Raw genomic sequence first — 7,609 nt, 5'->3', positions numbered from 1 at the left:
AGTCATCAGTTTATTGTCCACACAGCAGCCAAAGTGATGCTTACAAAATACATGTCAGATCATGCATTCAACACCCAATGAATCATGATGGCCCTGGGTATACAAAATAATCTATACAAATCTATATGATCTTACCCCTCTGCTACCATTCTGACTTCATTTCCTACCACATCTCCTGTTTTTAACTTCATTCCAGCCACAATGACCTCCTGGCTGTTCCTTAAACATACCAAGCATACACCTGCTTCAGGACATTTGCACTGGTTTTTCCTCTGCCTGACATCTTTCCCTGAAGACATTTATCTGGCTTGTTTGCTCACTTCTTCAGATTTAAGCTCAAATGCCTCCTTAACAGAGATCATTTTTGAACACCGTATATAAAATCACTCTCCTGTCACTCTCTATTCCTTTTTCCCTATTCTATTTTTCTTCATACTACTTATCTCCACTTGGCTATTATAGATTTATTTTTTAAGCTACTGTCCACCTTGTCCATGAAATTTACACTTCAAGAGTATCTCAATTTCTCATATTGGTATCCTAGTGCCTAAACTGTGCTTGGTATGATGATAAAACTCAGTAAGTTTGTTGAATGAATAAAGGTGAACTATTTCTCCATGTCCACCAAGTCCACCTCCTGGATACCATATTAAGTTCTTCATAGGGAGGAATCTTGCCTCATTCTTTTCATAGTATCTTGAATGAGACACATACTAACCATTCAAAGATCCTCATCGATTGGTTTATGCATATTTAAATTGCTATCCAAATAGCCTAGCTGAGATTGAAATTAGCCATGAAATGTTGATAACCAATATTATCTTAAACTGATATTACAGGAAAAACTAATACACTTGATAAATGGTAAAACAGACGAAATTTTTTCAGGTTCAACTAATACCTATTGCACTTGCCACATAGAAATAATTGCCAATGTTTTTGTATAGCATTTAATATTGAATACATTGATTTTCAGGGATTAACTCTCCCAAAATTGTAGATCTTGCACATCACAGAACTAGAATTCTAATTCCTTAGCTCATGGTTCTAAATTTTGTGCTTATAATTCTGCCTTTCAGTGTTTCTCCTCCAGTCAAATGCTTCCTAATTATTGCCTCTGTCCTCCTCAATCTTTCATTTGCTAATCCATACCACATCTTGAGAAGTTTGTCATTAGTCACACTTTAGCTGTTCTCTTCATCTTCATCAAAATTTAACCCTATGTTGGCTTATTGTTACACTAACCCAAGTCAAGGGTAAATGACCATTACTTCTTGGTCTAGTAACTTCACATAAGAAAATTGACATACTGCTAACAGAAGTCTCTGGCTATCTAATGAAATGAGAAATTCCCGTGAGAATTTTAGATACTGGGGCAATACCAGACAAGGAGCATCATGATGTGTTTAGGCAATTTTTAAAGCCCCTTTCACACATCCCCCTAGGCAGCTACTGATTGTGCCTACTTCAAGAATAAGCTATGAGTATACATATATATACATGGTGATACAGTACTCTTACTCCAGAGAGTATGAAATGAGAATTTCTCTAACCTACTTTTACTTAGCACTCCACTGACAGTTATGTTTTCTATGTTGACCTAGGGGACACTGAAAATAAATGTAAGGGGTGAGAATTAGTATAAATATTACTATTTTTCTTGATTTTCATCTGTAAATAGTATGAAGTGAGTTAAATATATAAATTTTAAACCATATCATTTTTACTTCTACTATCTGGGCATATATTGAACTTTTATCAAATAGCTTCTACGCACAATGTACTGTGTTAAGCACTGTGAGAAAATCCTGCATATTATACACAATTCTAGCTCTCAGAGATTCATGTAATCTGCTGGAGAATACAGAAATGTCTATGAGAACTTGCAGGTAAGTAAACTTAGTATGGATATTATCGGTTTAAGTTTAGTCCACCCACACAACAAGTACCAACTATATGCAAGGCTTTATGCTGGGAACTAGGCATTAAGTGATGAACATAACCTATCACAATCCTTATGTCATGGTATACACAGAATAGTAGGGAAGACACAGACATAAAGGAAATAATAATCTAAAAAAAATGGAAATTTTTAAATTGTGAATAAGTGCTATGAAAATAAGACAGGAAGCTCAGGGAAGACTTCATTGATATGAGGATCACTAAGCTATGATCTGAAGAGAGAATAGGAATTAAGCAAGTAAAAAATGGAGAGAAAAATGTCCCAGGCCCTCTGGCAAGAGGAAGCAAATAAGAGATTGAAAAGACACCCGTGTGGCAAGAGAAGATAAAGCAAGTACATGATGAATCTTGAGAGGTAGATGAAGCCAGAATATGATCCAAGACTCCTGGAACATGGTATGAAGCTTCAAAACTAGAATAGCATTTTCATGATGGAATTAAAAACTCTTTAAAAATTCTATCCAATTAGTGTTAGGATATTCCTAATGCTAGAGTCTTGTTTACTTATACATTAATTATATTTGTCTATTACTCCTATACATTATAGCTAACTTGGTTAATCATGTAAATTACTATTTAACAAATATGATTTTGTTATAATTTAAATATTAAGTTAAATATAATTTATATAAAATAAATATAATTAAATATTATATTAAACTACTATTTAACAAAAATACACAACAGATGAGAAAAGTTAGCCTTTCAGATGCCTTTCTAAACCGTATATGAAAGAGTAAGTGTGCATTTGCAAAGATTTAGAGATCATGAGATAAATTCAAATTGGAAATTAAATATGAAAACCATTCTGTAAATAAATTCTATAATTTTGACATATTGAGATCATTTGTTTTTCTGAGAAAAGGCCTGAGGAAAATGTGATCAAATAGCAGCTACCTTATATTTACTTTAGTCATCAATATTTCTTTCAAAGAAATGGAAGAGATGTAAATTCCTTCCTGAGATACACATTTTTGCTATTCTCCATTTACAGTTAAAAACTTCTACTGTATTTATAGTTTCACCAAGTGTGTTTTAACAATCTGGATAATGCAACAACACATGTTGTTCCAAGTACTACCTTTATCACTACGAGGTGCTTTTATATCTTTGAATATGAGAAATTCAAGGTAAATCAAAACCCATGGTACATACTTCAAGGCCTCCTTCAACCCAGACATAGCTGTATATTTTTTTCCATTATATTCATGGGAGATACAATATCAGAAGCACTTAACAGAAGAAACCGACCACAAAAGCCATGCTCTTGTCATACACATCTCTAACTTCAGTAATGCATGACTCTTGTTAACATACAGGGAACTATGAGTGTGAAATATCCCCACCAGAAATTATAGCCTTAAAGGAGAAAATTGTGCTTCTTGGTTCCTAGACTAAATAGAGAACAAGAAATCAAGAGTAAGCACAAAGGTCTCTTCCTATTTAAACAGTATAATGCCTTTATTAAATATGTACTTAATCCAGGACCAATAGCATCCACTTACCAAATTTCATAAAATATTAAAAGTATATTTTTATTATATTTCATTTTTTAATGTGGAACGTTTCATGAATTTTCATGTCATCCTTGCACAGGGGCCATGCTAAACTCTAATCATGCTAATCATTCCAATTGTAGTATATGTGCTGCTGAAGTGAGTACAAAAGTACACTTTTAAAAATCAAATTTTGCTAACACAAGAAGCATTTCAACATATTTTTAAAGGAATTTTTGAATAAAGGCTACCACATTGCACATTGCTCAAGCTTTTTTTCCCCCTTCTCCATGTACATCTTCCTCAAGAAGCTTGTGAGCTTTTGGAAACTTTAGAGATCAAAGAGCTTTAATTTTGCCAATTCCACATTTTTAGTTTAACAAGTACATCCCCATTCAAAGTTCTTGAAAGCGTTCTACAGTAATCAATACTTGAAAGATAATCTGATTATGTACTTTAGCTCACTGTAGTTGTAATACTTCATTTTTTTTTTTTTTTACTGCAATGGTCAAATTCAGGGCAATTGCTCCCCATACCAAAATGGAGGCTGTTATTGAATATGAGCCATATTACTGATTTAATATACAATATCATTGCTATTGTTACTATTATCACTATTACATACAATTTGAATTTTCTTTTAATCAATTTTCATATACTGTGTCTTCTAAAATATTACCTCAGTAATTTGTTTTTTTGTTTTTTTTTAACGTTTATTTATTTTTGAGACAGAGCGAGACAGAGCATGAACGGGGGAGGGTCAGAGAGAGAGGGAGACACAGAATCTGAAACAGGCTCCAGGCTCTGAGCAGTCAGCACAGAGCCCGACGCAGGGCTTGAACTCACGGACCGGGAGATCATGACCTGAGCCGAAGTCGGATGCTCAACCAACTGAGCCACCCAGGCGCCCCAATGTCTCAGTAATTTGAAAATACCTCTGTATTATTCAGTTTGGGCTGCTATAACAAAATACCATAGCCTTGTAAACAACAGAAAGATATTTCTCACAGTTCTAGATGCTGACAGTCTGATATCATTTTCCAGCATGGCTGGGTTCTGTTGAGAGCCCTGTTCTGAGGTGCAGACTGCTGAATTCTCCTTGTTTCCACATGGTAGAAAGAAAGCTCTCTAGGATCTTTTTTATAAGGGGAATAATCCCATTTATGAGGGCTATAATCCTCATGACCTAATCATTTCCCAAAGGTCTCACCCTCTAATACTATCACAATGGGGATTAGGGTTTCAACAAATGAATTTTGAGAGGACACAAACATTCAGTCCATAGCAATCTCCAAAGGAGGAGGTGATTTAATTTATAATGATTTTTCTGAAATTAAAATAGAATGTGTTTTCTGAAGCTGGAATATACAAATGTCCCCTATATTATATTTATTACATTTATTAACTAAATTTACCAAAATCCTAAGAAGCTAGACTCCATTATAGGTCAGGTATGGTTTCTTTCCAGCATTTATTTTGTTTATTTCTGAGATCTGTATGCATCTTTTAAGAATTTTGGCATATTTGAATATCATGGAGAAATCATATGCTATATTTCATTATTTAGTCTTCTTGTATCATTCATTGGTGAATCCAAATTTCTGAAAAGCCTTAGGTTCCTGTGATGTTAGTGTTGACATCATTCAAATAATATAAATTTAGTATGTGTACTAAGACAAATAGAACATATTTGGAGAAAAAAGCTCAAACATAGTCATTTGCTCTCTGAAGAAAACTGTAAGTAGTAACACTAAAAGACAAATATGACAAGGGTAGAAAATCAGAATGAGTTTATAATGTGATAAAAGTAATAGGAAGGTAAACACTCCCCTTGACAATTTAACATAAGTCTGTTCAAGAGAGACTATGACATAGTTTCATCAAGCAACAAATGAGGTACTCAGTACTCTAAAACTGTAGAGAGAACTGGGATAATTTTCACTTGAAAAACAATTCTTTGGACAATTAAGTCAGCCTTTAGTATCAAATATAGAAACACATTGATAATGAAAAATGGTGGATTTCTGGGGTGCCTGGGTGGCTCAGTCAGTTGAACGTCCGACTTTGGCTCAGGTCGTGATTTCATGGTTCATGAGTTCCAGCCCCACCTCTTGACAGATTGCTGCTGTCAGCACAGAGCCTGCTTCAGTTCTTCTATCCTCCTGTCTCTCCCCTCTCCCTCATTCACACTTGCTCACACGCTCTCTCTCTCTCATTAAATTAAAGTTTTGTGAAAAAAAAAAAAAAAAGAAATGGTGGATTTCTAAAGTTGTCAAATTTTTTAAACGCATAATATGTGGAACTTTGCTGTCATGTAACCCTCTATAACAGAGCATTTGTATGAATTTGGGTACATATTGGAACTCCTTGTAAGAATATTTAGTTACCAGATTTTTCAGCAAGAAAAAGTCCTTTTTCATTAATTGCTTTTCTGTAGCCAAAATATTTGTAGAAATGGAGGTATTGGGGCGCCTGGGTGGCGCAGTCGGTTAAGCGTCCGACTTCAGCCAGGTCACGATCTCGCGGTCCGTGAGTTCGAGCCCCGCGTCGGGCTCTGGGCTGATGGCTCAGAGCCTGGAGCCTGTTTCCGATTCTGTGTCTCCCTCTCTCTCTGCCCCTCCCCCGTTCATGCTCTGTCTCTCTCTGTCCCAAAAATAAATAAACGTTGAAAAAAAAATTAAAAAAAGAAAAAAGAAAAAAAAAAGAAATGGAGGTATTGGGAAGCAGAGACTCATAGCTGTCCTCTATTACACTAATCTCAAAATGTTGGAATGTATTTTGTAGACTCCTTACTTCCATTAATAATTCTGTCATGGATATCTAATCTATAAAATTACCTAAATCTTAACAAAGCTATTTATATGCTTATGCTATACATCAGGTAATAAAAGTTCTCAACTATACATTACAGTATAGGTGTTACTGGCACAATTTGACAGATGATGTGCTTTCACTAGTCATATGTTCTAGTTAATATATCAATATTAATATACTAATATATTACATTCTATATATATGGGTACCAGTCATTAAAACACAGATTACAGTAAAGTTAACAATATTATAATTGCTGCAACTATTCTTTTGTTGCTTCTATACTTATTATTTCATTTAATCCTTACACTTACTCTAATTATATTTATCAATATTCCATTTTCCAGATGAAGAATTTGAGGCCTTATCAAAGCTAAGTTTTTCTCTACACAGTCACACAACTATTTAGAGTCTTAGCAAGAATTTGAAAGAGAGCCAATCTGAACTATGGAGTGCCTTTTGATGTAAAAACTAAATACAAGTAATCTATTTTAGCCTTTCTTTCATAATCATGATGATATAAGTAAATTATCTTTAGGAAATAGATGTATATGTACATCATATATCATAGTTTTACTAACCCTATATTCTTCTGAGTTTGTGTTCTATGTGTTTCAGTGGGACTCCAGATTTGGTTTTGTTTTGTTTTGTTTTCTGGAAAAGAAAATCATTGTCTCTGATTTTTTGTACTATTTTTTAAAGTTTCCATTTACTTTGATCGTTTTAAAAATATATTTCAAATATAACATTGTGTAAATTTAAGATGCACAACATGTTGATTTCATAGTTACATATTGGAATATGATTGCATTGTAGTGATAATTAGCACCTCTATCATTTTGGATAAAAAAGTCTACAGGGGAGGAGAGTAAGATGGCATCAGAGTAGGACTCCAGGCTCACCTAGATCCATGAACACAAGTAAAAAGGTAACAAATTATCCTAAATACCTCAGAAATCAGCCTGAAGATGGTGAAAAAACTCCACAACTAAAGGGAGAGAAGAGGCCATATTGAAGAATGTAGGAAGTGCAGAGACATGGTTAAGGGGAGAAACAGATCACAGGTGCCATAGAAGACAAGGAGCCATGGTCATGGAGAAGGGCGAGAGAAAGAAAGAGAGAAGTACACAGGGGAATGCATAAGGAGAACATTTCTCCAAAGCCATGGGCTTGGAAAGTGAGAGGGACTGAATTTCATGCATTCCTCCAACCAGCGGGACTTAAAGCCTAGAGTTTTAAAGGTGAGTAGGCTTGGCTGGGATAGAGCCTAAAGGGACTTGACTGTTCCAAGAGAGAAAGCAGAAAAACAACCCTGGGGCAGAGAGGTTGGAAACAAC

The 7,609-nt window shown here is 34.7% G+C and overlaps 1 non-coding gene across 1 annotated transcript; it reads right to left on the bottom strand.

Annotated features, from left to right (window-relative positions):
* Positions 1 to 3,513: 3,513 nt before the first annotated feature.
* Positions 3,514 to 3,625, bottom strand: LOC121025493 (U6 spliceosomal RNA). The gene has a single exon (XR_005788076.1). It is a non-coding gene; the product is annotated as a U6 spliceosomal RNA (small nuclear RNA).
* Positions 3,626 to 7,609: the final 3,984 nt, after the last annotated feature.

The sequence above is a fragment of the Herpailurus yagouaroundi genome, unplaced genomic scaffold (genome assembly GCF_014898765.1).
Source record: "Herpailurus yagouaroundi ecotype Mexico unplaced genomic scaffold, PumYag 67641, whole genome shotgun sequence".
In the NCBI taxonomy this organism is placed as follows: domain Eukaryota; kingdom Metazoa; phylum Chordata; class Mammalia; order Carnivora; family Felidae; genus Herpailurus; species Herpailurus yagouaroundi.
The sequence above is the reverse complement of the archived record's forward strand: the minus strand, read 5'-3'. Positions and strand labels throughout refer to the sequence as shown.